The sequence below is a fragment of the Pelodiscus sinensis genome, chromosome 14 (genome assembly GCF_052426305.1).
Source record: "Pelodiscus sinensis isolate ZL-2025 chromosome 14, ASM5242630v1, whole genome shotgun sequence".
Taxonomy (NCBI): domain Eukaryota; kingdom Metazoa; phylum Chordata; order Testudines; family Trionychidae; genus Pelodiscus; species Pelodiscus sinensis.
In genome coordinates, this window is record NC_143065.1 from 25,276,290 (window position 1) to 25,298,026 (window position 21,737).

The following is a 21,737-nucleotide window of genomic DNA, read 5'->3' on the forward strand; positions in this document are numbered from 1 at the left end:
TGGCACTCATAGATATGCTGCATTGTATAAACCAGAGATTACATATTTTGTATCATAATGTATCATTTTCTGATTCTGAAAAGATTTCAAAGGAGAATACACCATCTTCTTCTATATATCTGCTACCCCCACATGGTCTGCCATTGAAATAATAGGATAAGAACAGTAATCAAGGTGTAAAATTGCACCATACGATGCACATCAGTGCCGTTAGACTGTAAGATTAGCTCTTCCTTATAATTAAAAATATGTTCTCTTTGAAAATACCTTTGTAAAAAATAAATAAATAAAAAACAGAAGAATTTACATCCAACAGAAGGGCTGCGTCTAGACTGGCATGATTTTGCAGAAATACTTTTAATGGAAAAGTTTTTCCATTAAAAGTATTTCTGCAAAAGCACGTTTAGATTGGCACGGATGCTTTTGCTCAAAAAGTGCTTTTGTGCAAAAGCATCCGTGGCCAGTCTAGACGCGATTTTGCGCAAGAAAGCCCCGATTGCCATTTTAGCCATCGGGGCTTTTTTGCGCAAAACAGTTCTTCCCTGTCTACACTGGCCCTCTTGCGCAAGTATTCTTATGCAAGAGGGCTTTTTCCCAAGCGGGAACGTGAAAGTATTTGCACAAGAAGCATTGATTTTGTACATTACAAAGTCAGTGCTCTTGCGCAAATTCAAGTGGCCAGTGTAGACAGCTGGCAAGTTTTTGCGCAAAAGCGGCCACTTTTGCAAAAAATTTTGCCAGTCTAGATGCACCCAAGGAGTGATAGGCCTGTTGCTCCCCCTTCAATCTGCTATCTGATGTTCCTCCTCTTGCACCAGCTACCAGTACTTCCTGAGCAAAACCACGGTAGAGGCAATAAAGAAAAACAACTCATTGGTGATTCTGTATATCTATACCCTTCAAAATAATGTAACATAAGGCTCAGAGAAAGATTTTTCACATCATACACAGTGTCCCTGCTGCAGTCTTTGATTGAGGATGGGAAAATTAAGGAACAGGAATTTCACAATGCAGTCGAGAATTTTTATTCAACGTTTCTGAAGTAGGTGCAGTACTGGAATCCTGCCTTTGAGTGCAAGAAAAGTTTGAGTGGGCCCTGTTGAGAAACATGCTAGCTTGGGATAATATACAAAGCAGTCTTGCCTTTGCCACACAAGAATTCCCATCCTATGTTTCATAGATGGGAATCATCTTTTTGATGAATGAACAAATGCAAAACCACTAATATCTTGTCACATGTGTGACTGGAACACTTAGAAAACTCCCATTTCTGAAAGGTGACAGAAGGTTTTTTCCAGAATTGGACAGTAAGATAGTGGAATACTCAGATCTGGCATAGGTAATTGAGTTTGTTTTGTGTTATGTCAGGCACCACAGCCCTCATTAATGCAGTTTGGTCACCTGAAAAATCATGTGTCAGTGTTTCTACCATGAAGGCTATTTTGTTTCTGGGAATGAATTTTGACCTAGACTATGCTACCTTTTATGAAAAGTTGCTGAAAAATAAATGGATCCTTCAAAAAATTGCTTCACATGACAAATAGAGTACACAAGAAGCATCGCACTGTACAGAAAGCAAGATGAGGACAAGGCAGGCACTTCTAAAGGGCAGTAACTAATTAATTATCAGTATATACTTTTAATTTTTACCTATTGATAATGCTATAATAATGCAGTAAGTCTTTTTAATTGGTGCTCAGTAAATTTCATGTTATTTTGAACATTTGTATTGCACAGTTGTGATTGACTGCTGTTCAACTCACTTGAATCGAAGTAATTTTAACAAGTGTCCAGTATTCAGCACAAGGAAATATGGTCACTCTACACATTTCCTGTTTCTCTACTATCAGAACGCCTTCTCTTTATAGCCTACAGGGACTCACATGAGACAAATATTTTGATTGAGGTGTACTTTCTGCAAACAGACTGCAAAAGCATCAAGCAGAAAAAAGATAGCAGCCTGAATGTGCCACTTAATCCTATTTGCAAGCACTATTTAATTTTAGAATTATATTAGCTATACTGTGAATGTACCTTTTTTTCTCCCCATGCTTTTTGCAAAAGAGATGAGGATCACTTATACCTGTTCCATGTGAAGTCCTAGCATTATACCTACTAAAAAGTCTACTGAAAAATAGAGGTGGTCTGAGGTGAGGAGGGTTAGCCTGGTAAATTCCATTCTAGATCCACTATATATCACAGTAAAGGGGCAACAGACAAGCACTCCAAACATTGTCCATTCTATTCTTTAAACAAACAGAGTCAATTTTGCAGTCCTTACACATCCAAAATTCTCACTGACTTCAATGCAGGATTGGGCCCTCAGATAGGAAAGTGGAGCAAACACATTGAATATGGTCCTGTAACAAGACATGAACATAAAATTTATCTTCTCCAATCCTGACCTGCCTTTACAATTTACTTATCAAGAATTTCCTTTGCAACTGAGCCTCGTGTTTGTAATGAAGAATACCTAAAGGAAGTAGAATATGACAATATTAATATATGTTCAACTCTCTACCAATCCCTAACCTTGCTTGTTTTTTATCTTTCTCTCTCTCGCTCATATACACACGTCACTCCCCGCATCATGCTATCTTTGTCTGGTGAATAATACATTAATAGAACTTTTTTCAAATACATTTTCCATTAAAACAGGCTGTGCTAAACCACTATCAATTGAGAGAGCTTTAATAAAATGTATCAATACTGATAAAACCCTCTTTGGTTGAACCTAATAAAATTTCACAAATAGATAATTATCTTAACATCTAGCTTCTGTTGTATGAAATGAATTCTCAAAATAAATTTACCTAAATTTTAAGAATTCTGATATACTGGGATTGGCAAGCAACATCTTACTATATCTAAACAAGCAGATAGCACTAGCATAAATTTCTTGTTCTCAACTTAGTTTTTTAGGATTCTTCTTAAAAGAAGCAAACCGTGCACAATCAAACGAGGAAGCGAAGGATAGATGAAGATTCTTCCCCAGCAATAATCACCAATGGACCCTATATGAAAAAGTAGAAATAATGATAAATCTGAAAATAATATGAACACTCACTGAATATGTTATCTGGTTTGATTTGAGATACCATCTGTTGAAAATCACTGAGGACAAAGCTGGATTAGATTTGGTTTCTTCTAGAGTTGATGACTGCTCCCTTTAAAATGATCTATCTGCAAACAGACACACAGTCATTCCTGAAGTTCAGCTGCCATCTAGTGGATGTGATGAAAACTATAATTTTTTTTAAAAGACTTGCTTTTGGACTGGAGTCAGGTTCTAAGCATGATAATTGTTCCAGAGGTGTGACTACCTAGGGAAATGGGCTTGAGACGACTACTTTTATTTTTTGACTTTGTGTTTTAACATTGAAAAACATTGCCATTCAATCCCATATACTTTCTAGGAACATCTGTAATTCTGGTCCTGATCCTGCAATTGAATCCATATGGGTAAACATCTGCACCTGTGTGAACTTCAATTAAACATAATGGGGCTGCACCTTACTTCAGTAGAGCCAGTTGAAAGACTAGTAAAAAATAAGAATTAAATTCATGCTAAAGTGGGCAGCTAAAAATCACTAGTCAAGATATGCTTAAATTAAAATTCCAACAACGTTATACTTACTGTACTACATAACTTGTATATTTAATGATATGCTTTTTTATATAAGCAGTAACATTAAGCAATAATTAAACAACAAAATGAAAAGAGGAACAGAAACACTGTGCATCAATAGGGCCCAGTCTAACATTTATTTTGGGAGGTTAAATTATGTAATTATTTTGTGACTTTTCATTGCAGTTTATTCTACCAAGAACATAGCTTCCACATTTCATCCTTGTATTTTTAAAGTTAATATAAGAAACTTTTAATATTTTAAATTCTTACTTAAGCCTTGTTCATATTTCATTATGTGAACAGGACAAGGAAACTGATGCATCCGCACTACCAAGCCTGTTGTATAGACTTTAAGGGCCGTGGAAGTTGATTTCAGTTTCCTGCTCTGCCTAAAGCATTACGCTATTCCCAACCTTGCATGGTCGAATTTACAGTAGTGTAGATGCAGCATTGCTAAAAGTCGAGGTTATTAGGGTTATTCTAACCACTTTGGTCAGAGCTTGTACCACTACTGTTCTCAAGGTGAGCAGAAAAAGCCCTGGGAAAATTTGAATTGCATTTCCCATGTGGCCAGTGTTGTGAGAATTTCTCAGAGCAAGCAGCACACAGCACCATATGCAGACATGACTTTGACTAATTTTAGTAACATGGCGATGAGTTCAAATACTTCTGTTCCCATGGGCTCCAGTTCCCAAAGGTGCAGAAGAGTGCCAGTATGGAGCATCCAGGAGATCTTGGACCTCACTGAGGTGTGGGAAGATGAATCTGTTCTCTCCAAACTCTGAACCAGAAAGAGGAACACAAACTTTTATGGCAAGATCACAAGCTGCCTGGTAACTAAAGGCTATCCCGGGGATGCATAACAATGCCAAGTCAAAATAAAGGAGCTGAGGAAGTCCTACCACAAGGCAAAGAAGGCAAGTGTAAGGTCTGGTACAACTCATGCAGCTACTACGAGCAGCTGGACATGATTGGGGGGCAGCCAGCTTCCCCAGCATGACCGTGTCCAGCCAAGACACCTTGGCATCAACATGAAGGACAGAATGGTGACAGAGCAGGGGAAGGAGGAAAAGAAGGAGGAGAAGGAGGATGGCCAGCTGGCAATCCCCGTGAGCCAAGAGCTGTTCATGACACTGGAGCCAGTCCCCTCCACCCAAGACGTCTCCCAGTCAAGCATTGACCCCAGAGAGGGCACTTCCAGTGAGTTCACAAACTTTTTCCAAGCGTATTACAAGCGTATTAAGGCAAAGGGGTGCGATATGTGGCACGCTCTGTGAGGGGTGGAACATCTTGTTAATGTGTTTACTGATGGAGCGAGAATATTGCCCGCACATCTCCATTAAGCTCTTAGGATACCTCTACACTGCAGTTATTTTGAAATAAAATATTCTGGAGCAGTTATTCTGAAATATCGTATTTTGAAATAGCACATCTACACTGCAGGGAAGCCTCAAAATTAGTCAGAGGCAGGTTTCCCTAATGTAGACGTACTCTCTCGATTTAGAGCCCTAGGAGGAATAACTTAAAATGTCCCTGGTGAGGGGCTATTCTGAAATAGCAGAAGTGGAGCATCTATACATTCCTTATTTCGAAATAGCTATTTTGGAATAGGCGTTATTCTTCGCAGAATGAGGTTTACAGAAGTCGGAATGAGTCATCCTTTATTTTGAAATTATTTCAAAACTAGCCAATTAGCCCATCATAAGACAGGATTTTCAGGTCTCTCCTCCACATCGGTCTTCTCTCCTGAGCCTCTGGTCTCTCGCTCTCTCTCTCTCTCCTCCTCCTCCTTCTACTGCCTCCACCTCTCTCTCTTAGCTCTCGTCCACCTCTTGCCTCTCTCTCCTTCTCCCTCTCTTTCTCTTCTCCCCCTCCCGCCTCTAACTCTGTGTTTCTCTTCTCCTGCTGCTGCTGCGTCTCTCGCACTCTCTCTCTCGCTGTCCTCCGTCTCCTCTGTTCTCCTCTCTGTCTCCTCCACGTCCTCTGTGTCTGCTCCGCTTTCCTCCTTTTGAATCTTGCGCCCTTTCCTGATGTCAGAAACGCATGCTTGTCCAGGCCCTCCCCCTGGCTGTTGCCTCCCGTCGTGGCGCTTGGCTGACTTCTGCACCACTCAGCTGGGCTGCTACACAGGAGCAAGCGGCTGTTTACGGTCTGCGCTCCCCATGCAGCACCCCCGTTGCTCCTGCGCGATGGACTGGCTGAGCGGCACAGAAGTCAGCCAAGCACCAAGGCGGGAGGCAACAGCGCCGTTCAGAGGAAACAGCCAGAGTTTCAGCATTCCAGAGTCATAGACATTGGGCAACTATGTATATGATAATAGAATTGCTGTGTAGATGGCCATTATTCTGAAATAACTTTGCTGTGTAAACACACCCTTAGATGGGAACTCTTTCATCCCTCTCACACTTTTTTTGGGAAGGCCAGTCTTATTCCATTCTCCATGGTAGGGTACTTTCCCATGCCAAGCCACCAGCAAGTGGTCTGAACCACGTACATTGCAGCATAAGGCCCCGGTTTATGGCCATATTTAGTCAGCATCTGCTCCCAATCACTTGCTGTGATTTGGAGAAGATTGATATCTCACACTGCATCCTGGATAAAAGAGAAGGGGACCCTGTTAGAACTCTCCCCGGGAAACCACCTGTGACGGACACTGTTGGAAGTCACCCCATTCCGTCCCCTGCCGGCAGGCTCCTGCTCTGGCTGGAAAAGTAGCACTGTCCCAGGAGCCTGTGGGTGCCAGACCAGGCATGTGCTGGATGCAGCAGGAAGTAGCTCCCTCCCGTCCCCCATCCTCTGCAGGCTCCTGCCCTGGCTGGCCCCTTACCATTCCTCCCTGCTTCTGGGTAAGGATGTTAAGGACTAGTCAACTAGTTGACTATCCAATAAGCAAATGCTTATCAGATAGTCAAGTTGACTATCTAATAGAGGCAGCAAAGGGGGGTAAAGGGAGGTACTTCAAAGCAGCAGCACCACAAGGAGCCCATAGTGAGCTCCATGCAGCATTGCCCCTTTGAAACACCTCCTTGGGGAATTTCTAGAGAAATGCTGCGTAGAACCCGGGGTCAGCTGCGGAGTCCCCAGATGATCCCGGGTTCCACGGAAATGCCGCAAGGAGTCGCTCCACGTGGCATTTCAAAGCAGCAGTGCAGCATGGAACCCAGAGTCAACAGGGGACTCTGGCTCCGGGCTGCACACGGAGTTCCGCATTCCTCCTTTGAAATGTACAAGAGTGGGGGCTCTTGTACATTTCAAAGGAGGAATGCGGAAGTGCTTATCAACTAGTCAAGTAGTCAATGGAAACTCCATCAACTACTCAACTGGTAAATTACGCGATACTTAACTTCCTTACTTACGGGACGGAGCATGTCCCAATGCTCCCCTGAGAACCCTGTGTACCTGCTGTAAAGTGCTAGCTCTAAAGCAAACATTTGGTCTTGCACAGAACACATCTCCACTCTCTATACAGCGACCTTCAGTGTAGACAGCAGATTAGGATTAGGCTTAACTCAATATATCTCCTGTAACGTCTGCCCTTGTAACTTTTCTTATTGCAGCTGGGACAGCAACCAGCTCGCAGCGAACTTTCCCTCTTATATCATTTGCCCGCCTGGCTCAAATCTGCAAGCGAAAGCGGACAAGGGAGGACGTGTTCTGGGAGTAGATGGACTTCATGAACTCCCTCATGGAGGAAATGTGGGCAGACTGCCTGGACCAAATTGCGGAATGCTAGGAGAGAAGAGCCGTCAGGAACCAGTAGGCAAGACAGCAGGAGACAATGTTTGCCTCCTTGACCACTGTGATGGAGCACCTGGTTTCATGTCCGGAGAGACCCTCCCCTCTGAACCCTGTTGGCCTTGATGACAGCCCCAGTCCCTCCTCCTCCAGCTCCATTGCTTCCACTCCCAGGGTCTCCAAGGGCAATCAGGGTACAACGACATGGAGGGGGAGGGACTCAAGGAAAGCTGTACCCTCCAGGACCTTGGAAGGCAAAAAGCAGTCCCACAGACATTCCTGAGACCCTTCTCCCCTCTTTGGGTTCCCTCTTCTTTAATTTCCCAGCTGTTTTCCCTTACTAAAAACTCGTATTCTTTGAACAATGGTCTCTATATTGCTTGAACTGAAGGGGTGGAGTGGAAGATTAAAGGCAAACACAGGGAATGCAGGGGCAACTTGCTGAAAGCAAAATGGAAGAGTCTCAAAACTGGCCATGCATAAAACTGTCCTTCAAGGCCTCTCTGATTTGCACTGCCCCTTGATGTATTCTCCTTATGGCACTGGTGTCCAGCTGCTCAAACTGTCTGGGTAGGCACTCTGCCTCAGCACCCCATCCTGACAGATAAGTTTCCCCCTTGCTCTTACACAGACTATGGAGCACACAACAGGCTGTCACCACAAAGGAAATGTTGCATTTGCTGAGATCCAACTGAGTCTGGAGACTCCTAAACCTACTCTTTAAATGTCCAAAAGCACATTCAACCATCATTCTGCACTTGCTCAATCTGTTGTTGAACTCCTCCTTACTGGGGTCCCGACTGCCCACGTACGGCTTCATGAGCCATTTACTGGTTAACCAAGGATCACAATAGGAATTTCCACCTCTCCGATTTTGCTTTTCCTGTCTGGGGAAAAAATTCCACTCTGCATTTTCGGAAGAGGCAGGAGAAAGAGAAAGAGAGAGAGAGAGAGAAGGAGAGAAAGGCAGGAGGCGGACAAGAGCTGAGAGAGAGCGCGAGGAAGTCAGAGAAGAAGAGAGAAAGAGGCCGTTTACACCACTTGCTCCCGCATGGCAGCCCAGCTGAGCGGCGCAGAAGTCAGCCAAGCGCCACGGCAGGAGGCGAAGGGGGGCAGGGCGGTGACATACAGGGCGGTCTGGGTCTCCCCCCTCCCCCACAGGCAGGCAGCAGGGGAATCAAGTCCCCACCATGCCAGCTCCAGCTCCCCATTCCCACTCCCCCCTCCCTCCACAGGCAGGAAGCAGGGGAATAAAATCCATAGTGTGCCGGCTTCAGCTGCTTGGGCAGTAGGAACAGGGAGTCCCAAACCATGCCAGCCCCAACCACTTGGGCAGCACGCGCTGTCTCAGCAGCTGGAGCCGGCGTGCTAGGGACTTTATTTCCCTGGTGCCTGCCTGCGGGGGAGGGGGGAGTCCCAGACCACGCCAACTGCAACCGCTCGGGAAGCTTGCACCGGGAAGCTTACTCCTCCCCTCCCCGCGGCAGCACGCGCTGCCTGAGCAGCCAGAGTCGGTGCAGTCCGGGACACCCAACCCCTTCCCTGCGCAACGGACCAGCATTTTAGGTACCACACTGGCTGTTCGGGGGGAGGAAGAGCAGCCCGTGCACTTCTGGTACCAGGCGCGCGGCTGCAGAACTCTCCCCACCCCACCGGAAGCCCGCACTACCTCCGTTATTCCTGGAGGTCGCATCAGCGCAGCATTCATCTTGGGGGTTGGGGCAGTGAGGGGGCCCCCAAAAGCCTCACAATCGACTGGTTGGAATCCCAAGATCGACCAGTAGATCACGATCGATGGGTTGGTGACCACAGGGCTATTGACATGTTCTTCTCCATAGTCATAGCAGGTTTGATTCAGGGATTCTAGGGTCTCAGCACAGAGGAAAGCCATTTGCAAAGTTTGAAGAAAGTCACCTTGTGCATTCAGAAGATTTGTAGCCACTGATGACTGTCCCATCTCTGCATCACAATGCAGTCTCACCAGTGTCAACTTGTCTCACAGTGCAAGAACCAGCATTGCACTGTGTCCACAGGATTAAGCTGCCAGTCCATGCCATACCGAGATTCGTCCTTGTCCTCTTCCTGGAGGAGCAACATGCGTATGCTCTCAAAGTACTGTGCCATTAGGCATACTACGACACACATCAGCATCACAATGGTTTGCTGCAAACTGGGTTCCATGCCCACACTACTATGGCATCTGCATGGGCAACTAGAGCACAAAAAGACAGAAGCACACTGCCTCCTGTTGATCTCATGCAAGGGTGAAAGGAATAGTTGAGTGCATTATGGGACGCTGATGACATGAGCCCATAACCACCCACTGCACAGTTTTGGTCCCAGTGGGCATTGTGAGAATAGCCCAGAATGCAAAGCTGCCCATGGTGCATCGCTCTTTGAGTTGATGATAGGCTTCCTAATGGTGACATGGTACTTTGGAATACATTCTATTCTTCCCCACAGTGAGAACATGGACTTTTGACTTCGTAAAATTGTGTGCCCAGAAATCAATCATATTAGATTCTACCTTATCTCGTAGTATAGACATGTCCTAAGTGTTTCTGTAATGCAGGGGTTCTCAAACTTTGTGATACCATGATCCCCTAAAATACTAAATATATTTGTGTGACTCCTCCCCACACCCTCGCTGCCCTGGGTCGCTTCCTCCCTCCTTCTCACCAGACTCCTTGCCCTCCTGGGATTCCTTCAAGGTGTTTGCAGTCCTCAACGCCCTTCCCGCCTGCAGGCTCCTTTCCCACATCTCTTTCTCCTCTGTGCCTCTTTTCGGCTCCGCGTCCCTTTGGTTTTCTCTCTCTCTCTCTCTCTCTCTCTCTCTCTCCTCTCTTCTGTCTCCTCCTCTGACCCCCATGTGCCCTTATTTACCTTGGGGTCCTCTGCATTATGGGACAGTGGGACGACCCAATCCCCCAGCCCGCTACCTGAGGGACCCTGCCCTCTCCCAGCTAGGGAAGCGTTCGGTCGCCCGGCAACCGTGCCCCGGCCGGCCCCTCGCGCGTCCACCCCCGCCTCACTCTCCTGTTGCATTGCTCTGTGGCTGCACCATGGAGCACAGGGTCAAGGCAGGCTGCTTGCTCTGGGGCTGCACTGCTCTGATGATGTTGGTGATCCACCTCCCTATCTTTAGCTGATGCCAGCTCCAGCCCTAGGGAAGCTGATGGTGGCTGCCCAGCTGTTCCAACAGTGGGGGAGAGGGGTGATCTGCGGGAACAGCGATCTGTGGCTAACGGGAGCTGAGATTTCTCGTACCTGCAGAGGCGCAGGTAAACAAAGCATTTTATGGACAGCCAGTGGCTCGCCCTTACAAGCCATGACCCAGAGTTTGAAAACTCCCTATTTAAGGTACAGAAGCAGCAACAAACGAGGTGATTTTTATTTTGTTTTCAGTTGGTTGGCTAGTTGAGGATTTTCCCGTATTTTCTCTCCATTTCTATTTTATCTTTCTTCTTCTCTGGACTCTAATACAGATAGATTATTATGCTATTGTTTTACTTAATGAATGTAATTCCCACTACCAGTTTTCCAAATGGTATAGCTATATATACATTTTCTTTATTAAAATAAAATTGTAATGGAAACAAAGTGTCCCATCCATGAACACATAATTCAGAAATCAACAAAGAAAGGTCCTGTCCTTACTCCCACTGAAGTCAAAAGCAGCCAAAGTCAACAATTTTAGTAATTGTTATTTGAAACTCTTTGCCACAGAGTTTGCAGATATTTTTCTTTGTCATCAGAAATCAGAGTTTCCAGATGTTACAAGAAATCTGTTCTAAAGAGTGAACATGGGCCATAGTGCCTGGTTTCAAATATACTTTTTTCCTAAACACAACCTTTTAACACCAAGCAGAGGATCTGTCACTTCCAATTTCGAAATTTCTCCATCTCAGAGCTAGGTCTGCTGCCCTTTTATAAATTGAATTATTCTGCCTCTTTTTCTTAATTGAATATAGACAGAAATATGTTGATATTCAAATTATGTTCTTTCAGAAAAAAAATAACCAAAAAGAACGTATTTTAAAAGCCGGGCTTAAAAATATTACCTTTTCTCTCTGAATGCTAGCTTCAGACAGTCCTTGGCCAGCCAACCTGGCTATCAGACCCAAAGCAAGTGGCTCATTTTTTAAGTAGTACATCTGCATAACATCAAAAATATTTGTACATACTTGCACTGAGATGTCTGCTATGAAAAATGCTCAAATTTATATCAAAAGACAGAAGGGAGGACAGAAAATGAGATAAAGAGAAATGAGATTTGATCAAGAACTGAAAAAAAATGCAAGGGAGAGTAGGTGGGACTACTCAAGCAAGAATTAGTTGGAAGGGGAAAGTTTCCTGGTTTCCCATAACAACTGGGAGAAGATGCTCTATCTCTCTTGGCCATCACCTTTCATTCATACTATGTTTCTACCTAACATTTACAGTCATCTGAGGCTCCACTTAGGAAGGAACAATCAGTTCCATACATACAAGATGGGAAGCGACTGTCTAGGAAGGAGCATGGCGGAAAGGGATCTAGGAGTCATAGTGGACCACAAGTTGAATATGAGTCAACAGTGTGATGCTGTTGCAAAAAAAGCAAATATGATTCTAGGTTGTATCAACAGGTGTGTTGTAAGCAAAACTCGTGAAGTCATTCTGCCGCTCTACTCTGCAATATTTAGGCCTCAGCTAGAGTACTGTGTCCAGTTCTGGGCGCCACATTTCAAGAAAGATGTGGAGAAATTGGAAAGGGAACAGAGAAGAGCGACAAGAATGATTAAAGGCCTAGAGAACATGACCTATGAAGCCAGGCTTCATGAACTGGGCTTGTTTAGTTTGGAAAAAAGAAGATTAAGGGGGGACATGACAGCGGTTTTCAAATATCTAAAAGGGTGTCACAAGGAGGAAGGAGAAAATTTGTTCCTCTTGTTCCTCTTCAAAGTAGGAATAAGATCCTCCGGAAAAGGGCGCTTTTTCCGGAGGATCGGGGCCAGTGTAGACGCTCTTTTCCAGCTTTTCTAAAAGCCGGAAAAAAGCAGCGGACATTTTTATTTAAATGCCGCGGGGGATATTTAAATCCCCCGCGGATTTCCCTATTACGATCGCTGAAATTAACATGCCCCTTCCGGAAAAGGGGCCAGTGTAGACGTAGCCTTAGTGTAGACATGGCCTTTGTCTGTGAGTAGCTCCATAACATTGAATAAGGCTACTATTGTGAGTAAAGGATATACTTAGCACAGATGGGACTTAAAGTATAAAGAAGTATTTAAAGAATCCACTACATCAAAGGCACAGTCAGACAGAATCCAGGAAACTAAAAGCGATCAGCACTGGAATTCTGCTGATCTCATCAGTTACATGAAAATTCTTATGGAGAAAGTCCTGTATGGGCCCAATCCTTACTGAATCAACTGACTTAACTCGAAAGTGGCTTCAGTGGGTTTTGGTTCTGGCTTTCTGAACAGATATGCCTCATAGAATCATAGAATCATAGGACTGGAAGGGACCTCAAGAGGTCATCGAGTCCAGCCCCCCGCCCTCAAGGCAGGACCATGCTCCGTCTACACCATCCCTGATAGATGTCTATCTAACCTGTTCTTAAATATCTCCAGAGAGGGAGATTCCACCACCTCCCTTGGCAATTTATTCCAATATTTGACCACCCTGACAGTTAGGAATTTTTTCCTAATGTCCAATCTAAACTTCCCTTGCTGCACTTTAAGCCCATTGCTCCTTGTCCTGTCTCAGAAACCAAGAGGAACACATTTTCTCCTTCCTCCTTGTTGAGCATCAAAGATTTATGGTAATCATATTAACCAGTATGAGCCTTCTGCTGGAGTATATACAGGGTCTGCCAGAACATGGAAGAATCTTGGGAGGCCATGAACATAGTCTTCTGTGAAGCACATTAGTTGAGTGACTGACATATGCCACAGACTTAGAGGAAACAAACCTGAAGACAGTTGGCAGTTTTTCAAAGGGACTTGGTTAAGGACACAAGAGCAAACTATTCGACTGTGTAGGAAAGAGAGGAAATATGGCAAGAGATCACTGGTTTAACCAGGAAATCTTAAATGTTCTAAAAATCAAAAAGAGTAATAAAAAGTGGAAACTAGGTCAAAGTACAAAGGATTAATATAAGCAAATGATGCAAATATGGCATGGCAAGATTAGAAAGGTAAAAGCACAAAATGAGCTCAATCTAGCTAGAAACAAAGGTTAAGAAAACATTCTACATATACACTAGAAGCAAGGAGAAGACTAAGGACAGAGTAGGCTCATTGCTCAATGAAGTGAAAGAAACAATAACAGAAAACTTGGAAATTGCAGAGGTGCTTACCTTCTTTGTTTCGGTTTTCACCAAGAAGTTTGATGGTGACTAGATGCCTAACACAGTGAATGCTAGTGGAAATGGGGGAGGGTTTAGAATTAAAATAGGAAAAGAACAAATTAAAAATTACTTGGAGAAGTCAGATGTCTTCAAATCACCAGGACCAGATGAAATGCATCCTAGAATACTCAAGGAGCTAACAGAGGAGGTATCTGAGCCATTAGCTATCATCTTTGAAAAGTCATGGAAGTTGGGAGAGATTCCAGAAGACTAGAAAAGGGCAAATATAGAGTCCATATATAAAAAGGGAAATAAGAACAACCCAGGAAACTACAGATCAGTCAGCTTAACTTCTGTGCCAGGAAAGACAACGGAGAAAATAATTAAGGAATTCATCTACAAACATCTGGAAGATAATAAAGTGAAAGGTAACAGCGTAGATTTGTGAAGAACAAATCAAGCCAAACCAATCAGACAAGCTTTCTTTGATAGGACAACAAGCCTTATGAATAAGGGGTAGATGTGGTTTACCTAGATTTTAGTAAAGCAGTTGATACAATCTCGCATGACCTTCTTATCAATATACTAAGGAATACAATCTATATTGGGGCTACTATCAAGTGGGTGCATAATTGGCTGGATAACATTTCTCAGAGATTAGCTATTAATGGTTCAGTATCATGCTGGAAGGGCATAAAAAGTGGGGTTCCACAGGGGTCAGCTTTGGGACCAGTTCTGTTCAATATCTACATCAATGATTTAGACAATGGCATAGAGATTATGCTCATAAAGTTTGCAGATGATACCAAGCTGGAAGGGGTTGCAAGTGCTTTGAAGGAGAGGGACATAATTCAAAATGATCTGGACAAACTAGAGAAATGTGCTGAGGTAAACAGGGTGAAATTTAATAAGGACAAATGCAAAGTACTCCACTTAGGAAAGAACAATTGCACATATAAAGAATGGGAAGTGACTGTCTAGAAAGGAGTACTGCAGAAAGAGATGTAGGGTCATAGTGGACCACAAACTAAATATGAGTCAACAGTGTGACACTGTTGTAAAAAAGCAATCGTTCTGGGATGCATTGAGTGTTGGGAGCAAGACATGAGAAGTCATTCTTCTGCTCTACTCTGTGCTGATTAGGCCTCCTTTGGAGTATTGTGTACAGTACAAGAAAGATGTGGAGAATTTGGAAGAAGTCCAGAGAAGAACAACAAAAATAATTAAAGGTCTAGAAAACATGACCTGTGAGGGAAGACTGAAAGAATTAGGTTTGTTTAGTTTGGAACAGAGAAGACTGAGAGGAGATATAGCAGTCTTCAAGTACCTAAAAAGGTGTAACAAGGAGGAGGAGAAAAATTGTTCTCCTTGATCTCTGATGATAGGACAAGAAGCAATGGGCTTAAATTGCAGCAAGTGAATATTAGGTTGGACATTAGGAAAAACTTCCTAATTGTCAGGGACGTTAATCAGTGGATTAAATTACTTAGGGCAGTTGTGGAACCTCCATCATTGGAGACATTTAAGAGCAGGTTAGCTAGACATCTGTCAGGGATGATCTAGATTGTGTTTGGTCCTGCTGTGAGGGCAGGGGACTGGACTTGATGACCTCTCGAGGTCCCTTCCAGTTATGGTATTCTAAGAGTCTATGATTTAGGGAACACAGCAGAGACAGAAAAAGAGCTCATGCTGGGAGCTTTGGAGGGGGTCACAATTATGAGGATAGCCTTCTGATCAGGATGAGTGTGAGGATACTTTTGACTCCTGCTCCTGGGACCTTGGTGAGGAAGGAATGTGGTTCTTCAAGGCCTAGAAGGGGTGCCGGTGCATGAAGCTGCCGTGGAAAGCTGTCATGCAATTCATCACTTCCACAATGGTCTTCAAGACTTTCTCCTAGATCTTCTCTTCCAATTTCCTGCACACTCTCCTGTTTTCATACTCCGCTGTCATCTCCAGCAACAGCATTCTACTCCACTTGCTTAAACATTCCCTGTCCAAGTGCGAGGACAGCATTTGCTCCTTGAACATGTCATTCCCACTCCATTTATGCCTGACATCTGTGCCAGCCCAACAGCTAGCAGAGCCAGGAGAGTGTGCAGCATGCTCACTGCTGTTCCCAATGTAACGAAAAGTGAAGAGCAGACTTTACAGAAGATAAATTGTGGAGCATAAAACCTAATCTATTAGCAAAAAAAGGAACAACATTAGGGATATATATTTAAGAATAGGTTAGATAAATGTCTATCAGGGATGGTCTAGACCAGGGGTCTCCAAACTACGGCCCGCGGGCCGGATGCGGCCCGCGAGGCCCTCTCATCCGGCCCGTGGAGACCTTTTGTCTGGCCCCGCCTTCTTCCGCGTGCCGGTGTGACGAGGCGACCCCCGCCCGTCCCTGGGGCGCCGCCGAACGGGCCCTTCTTGCCGCGGGGGAAGGGCCCTGTCAGGGGTGTGCGGCGTGTACTCACGCCGCGCAGGGGCAGGAGAAGCGGGCCGCTCCGCTGACAAGCGGCCGCGCGGCGGCAAACGGCGCAGGGGGCGGGGGTTAGCAAGGGCGGCGTTCCCCCGCACAGACTGACAGGGCAGCCGGCCAATCAGGGGGCAGGATGGGCGGTGGTGGTAACGCCCGCCCGGCGACGTGCGGGGGAACGTGAACCCCGGCGGGAACTTTAAAAAGGTGACCCCTTCCGCCCGGGGGGGGGGGAAGGAGTGAGCGGTGGCAAGCAGGAGAGAAGGACAGCGTGCAGAGGAAGGGGAGAGCAGGGGGAAAAGCCCCCCCCTTCCGGGAGAAACGGATTCGCAGGCGAATATTCTGAAGAGGAAACATTAAAAGCAACAATCTCTCTACCATAAGTGGATATATTTGCACAATATATTCAGGTAAGTTTAACTTAAGAAATCATAAGAATTTTTAAAAATTGTTTCGGGTCATTTGCAGCTATTATTGCGACAAAATTAGTTCGCATAATCAGGTTTTTTGAGCGATATTGTGTGCAAGATACTTTCAGTTTCATTATTTATTCATGTTGAATTCACTTTATTTTAGTGCCCAGCGATGGCCGAGAAGAGGAAAAGAAAAATAGACGATGAGTGTCGGCAATTTCAAGAAGAATGGAGTTTGAAATACTTCTTCATCAAATCCGGCGAGAAAACATTGTGTGTGATTTGCAATGAAACCGTGGCTGTGATGAAAGAATACAACCTGCGCCGTCATCATCAAAGTAAACATCAGGAGAAATATGTACAGTTGAAGGGTAAAGTCCGTGCCGAAAAATTTTCTAAATTACAAAATCAACTCACATCTCAGAGGACATTGTTCAGTAAATCCTCAAATGAAAATGAATCCTTAACTAAGGCCAGTTATAAAGTTGCCTACGTCCTGGCTAAAAGTGGCAAACCCTTTACAGATGGTGAAGTAGTGAAGGAATGTTTGTTGGAAGTGGCTGAGGAACTTTGCCCAGAAAAGTCAAAACAATTTGAAAATGTAGCTTTGGGTGCGAATGCCATTGCCCGCCGTGTTGCAGACATGGGTGAAAACATTGTGACTCAAATAGCGAAAAATGCAAGCAAGTTTCGCCATTTTTCAATTGCAATGGATGAATCGCTGGACAGCTGCTCCACCTCTCAACTGCTTGTGTTCATTAGAGGTGTGGATGAAGACATGAACATAACACAAGAGCTGGCTTCCCTACATAGCATGTATGGCACTGTTACCGGAGAGGATATATTCAATGAGTTGAAAAAAACATTTGCTGATTATAACTTGGACTGGACTAACCTCAGTTGCCTGACTGTTGATGGAGGAAAGAACATGAGTGGCATAAAGAAAGGCTTGGTTGGACAAGTGAAGCAGATGTGTAATGAGAAAAACATTATACAACCAATGTTCCTGCACTGTATTATTCACCAGCAAGCTTTGTGTGCTAAATATGTGGACATTAGCAGTGTACTGAATCCTGTGGTGAAGATGGTGAATTTAATAAGGTCACATGGGCTCAACCATAGACAGTTCAGAGACATGTTGAAAGATACAGACACAGAATCGCAAGATTTACCATATTACACAGCAGTAAGATGGCTAAGTTTTGAGAAAGTTCTGAGCAGAGTATTTAAGTTAAGAAAGGAAATAGGTGACTTCCTGGAAAGTAAAGGCAAGCCACAGCCATTACTGTCTGATGAAGAGTGGGTATGGAAATTGGCTTTTGCTGCAGACATAACTAGTCATTTAAATTTTCTGAACCTAAAACTACAAGGAGAGCAAAATCTAGTTTCTGATCTATACACCCACCTAAAGGCCTTCAGATCCAAACTTGTCTTGTTTTTGGAACAAGTACAGGCCAACAACTTGACGCACTTTCAGCAGTGCAAGGTCTTCATGGCTGAAGCAACAGCTGAGTTCCCCACGTCATTTGCATGCGAGATCATCAAAGACCTCCAGCTGCAGTTTCAGCAGCGGTTTTCTGACTTGGATTCAAAGGCAGAAGAAGTGAGATTGTTTCAAAACCCATTTGAAGCAGATGTGGCCAGTTGCCCAGATGAACTGCAGCTGGAAGTCATTGAGTTGCAAGCAAATGACCTCCTTAGGGACAAGTTCAAAATAGGACTGGTGGGTTTTTACCAGTTTTTGCCCAAGGAAGACTTTCCTAATGTCAAAACTTTTGCATCAAGGTACCTTTCAATCTTTGGAACAACATACCTGTGTGAACAAACATTTTCAAGAATGAAATATGTGAAGAACAATTTGAGAACAAACTTGTCCGATGATAATCTCAGGTCACTGTTGATGTTAGGGACAACAAATCTAAAGCCAGAAATGTCTGCTATTTTGGCATCCAGGAAACAATTTCACCATTCACACTAATACAGGTGTTCATGTGTAGTGTATCAATGTGTTATTAAATAATAACTGAATAAAATAATATTAAATAAATAATTAAAAACAATATCCATGTTTTGATTGTTTTTTATTTGGACCTCAAGTGTGTAGTCAGCCCCTGAACTGCTGTTTGATAGTTAATGCGGCCCTCGGGCTGAAAAGTTTGGAGACCCCTGGTCTAGACAGTATTTGGTCCTGCCATGAGGGCAGGGGACTGGACTTGATGACCTCTCGAGGTCCCTTCCAGTCCTAGTATTCTATGATTCTATATTATGTACAAGGCCACAGTTATGCTTTTAAGCAGCCACCATGCAGCAGGTACACCACCGAGTTCTTAGGGAAGCAGCTAGACTCAGTTTGGCAGCAGGCCAAAGCTTGAGACTGTGGGAAGGAGAAAGTCTGAGGGTGGTGGCGGGGCCTGTGTCTTTGGCACCCCATTTGCCAGGAAAGTGCAACTTTCCCTATCCACGGGAACATACGGGCAGGTGGGGGAAAGAGGTCCAGGCATAGTGGTAGGGCAGAAGCTCACACGGTGCCCAGGTGTTTGGCACCCCATTTGCCAGGAAACTGCAACTTTCCTTCCTATGGGACCATGAAGGCAGGAGGTAAGAGGGCATGGAAGCAGGGCAAGACAGGGGCTCATGCCTGAGCAAACAGAGGTTTACTTCAGAGATATTGGCTAATAGCTTTTCTGGTTTATTCAGATTGCCATGCAAAATATCAGTATTCAAATATCTCACAGAGTGATAGGGAGCAGATGCTGACTGATTGTGGCCAGAAACCTGGACCTTAGTCTGCAATGCTTTGTGATGCAATGATGCCAGGCCACTTACTGCTGGCTTGGCATGGAAAGGTGTCCTACCATGGAGGATGGAATAAGGCTTGCCTCCCTGGAAAACTTGTGGGAAAGATTAAAGAGTTCCTCTATGAGAGCTTCCTGGAGATGTTCAGGGAGGATTCCCACTGCATTTCCAGTCACGTTAACAAATTGTTCTAGGGAATCCACCACTGTGTGGGCAAATTAGGTGGCACAGATCACACCCAAATGCTTTAACCCACTTGTAGCATGATGAAAAATGTGAACTCACCAGAAGTGCCCTCTCCAGGATCAGTGCCTGGCTGTAAGATGTCCTGGGAGGCAGCGATTAACTCCAAAGACCTAGGTATTGGTGACATCAGTTACCCTGCTCACATGCTGGAACATTCTCCTCCACCTCCTCTTCCTCATCCACATTGTTCGCCAAACTGCTACCTGTGGCTACCAGTGTCTTGGGAGGAATCCATGGACTGGATGAAGCTGGTAGGATCTCCCCTAGGATCACATGCTGCTGCTCATAGAAGCAGCATGTTTGTGGCAATGATCCAGACTGTCCATTTGCCTCCTTGTCTTCTAGTACAACCACCTCAGCGCCTTATTTGTACGCAGCACTGCTGAGCATGCCTGTCGTATCCTTTCTCCTCCATGCCATTTGCAATCTTGGCATAGATTTCTGCATTCCTTGTGCTGGTTCATAATTCTGCAAAAACAAGTTTCTCTCTCCAGCTAGGAATGAGGTCCAGGATTTCTTGCATGCTCCATGCTGGTGTGCATCTGTGACCCTGAAAACTCATGGTCATGTGTACTGCTTACTCTGTGGTCTGCTTGCGCTGGCCACACAGGAAGTGAAATTCAAATTTTCCCAGGGCCTTTTCTGTTCACCTGGAGAGCAGTAGAGTTGGAAGTGGCCGGATCAGTCATTGCGGAGCACTGTGGCATACCTCCCAGAAGCTAATAACTTTGACTTCCACAGCACTTTGTTTGTATTACTGTAAAGTTGACTATTGAAGGTCTAATTTACCATTACTCCTCATGAAAAGTAGGAATACTAAAATTGCCTTTGAAAACCCCTAAAGTCGATTGAACTGGCTTGGTGGTGTAGACTCATTGTTTAGAACAGGGGTGAGGAACATCAGGCCTGTGGGCTGGATGTAGCCCACAGTTTGCATGGATCTGGCCTCTGATGCTCAGGGCTCCATCCCAGCTTTGGGGAACCCATCGCCCCACAAGGGGCTGGAACACACAAAATCTACTAGTCTGGGCTTCCCCCAGACTCTGGCGTGTGAAGGAAATGTGGGAAGTGTCTTTCTCCTTCTCAGTTAAGGACCACATCTGTGGGGGGGTTAGATATTTTTTTCTTTTCACTTGTGTGCAAAGTGATTTTTCTGTGGGTCAGCGGCCCGGGACCTAAAAAAGGTTCGCCACCCTCGGTCAGAAGTTCGACCTAATGCGGCTACATTCTACCTAAACTCTCAGAGTAGGCCATTTTACCAAGCTCGGATACGTGTTCATAAGACCTCTGAATAAAAATGAATTGGTAGGGCACAAAGCTAGAGAATCAATTCATTCCCTAACTAAACAGTTATTTCCTAGTCAGGAATGTATTCTTCTCTTTGATACACATTCCATGTGCTTCGCATTATTAATTGCTGAACTGATTATGACATGCATGCTATTTTCCCCTACCAAGGAACTGGATGACATCCTTCTGGCTTCCCACTTCCCTGAAGCAGGAGTTTTAACTGCTGCTCTACCCCAGAAACAGAGCTTGAGCATACCCTGCCCACCCTCCACGGTGCAGAAGGACAGACTGATGGGCACTGGCAGTGAGTGAGGTTTAACCCAAGGGGGTACGATTGAGACACAACGTGGCCCCCCTAAGGGCTGCAAGCCTGTTCTAGCCCTAGAGACTATTGGAAGGGGACGGAGGCACAGGAGGCGATTCTCACCCAGCACAGGGTTTGCTTTGGCAGTGGTGAAAATAACTTAACATTTCTTACAGGCATTGCAGTGGGGGTCCCTGCCAGCTCTTTAACTAGCTCCCCGCTGGCTTCTGCCGCAGCTCAGGCAATTCTGCAGAGGGCACGTCCGCTTACTTTCACCTCCGCTCTTTACGCACGGGAGACCGCCCATAGCGGCGGCTGGAGACGAGGCCTGGAGGGAAGTGGGTAGGCGGGGCTGGGAGACAGGCAGCCCCTGGGCGGAGTCTCTCACGGCAAGGGGGCGGACCAGCACAGGCGTGCTAGGGGGGAGAGCTCGTCTTGGGGGCGGGGAGAAGGTCCCTCGCTGGCCAATAGGAGAGCGAAAGGGAAAGAGACCTTCCGTTAACAGCCTTAACTCAGCAGTAACT

General features: G+C 45.0%; 1 long non-coding RNA gene across 3 annotated transcripts; it reads right to left on the reverse strand.

Moving 5' to 3' along the window:
* Window positions 1-725: 725 nt before the first annotated feature.
* Window positions 726-21,735, reverse strand: LOC112547750 (uncharacterized). Of its 3 annotated transcripts, none has more exons than XR_016350662.1 (3): window positions 9,036-9,983; window positions 3,068-3,183; window positions 726-2,473 (listed from the first exon to the last, which is right to left on the reverse strand). It is a non-coding gene; the product is annotated as an uncharacterized LOC112547750 (long non-coding RNA). The 3 variants fall into 3 exon arrangements; XR_016350663.1 differs by having other exon boundaries at window positions 9,281-9,982; XR_012895753.2 differs by lacking the exon at window positions 9,036-9,983 and adding an exon at window positions 21,388-21,735 and having other exon boundaries at window positions 729-2,473.
* Window positions 21,736-21,737: the final 2 nt, after the last annotated feature.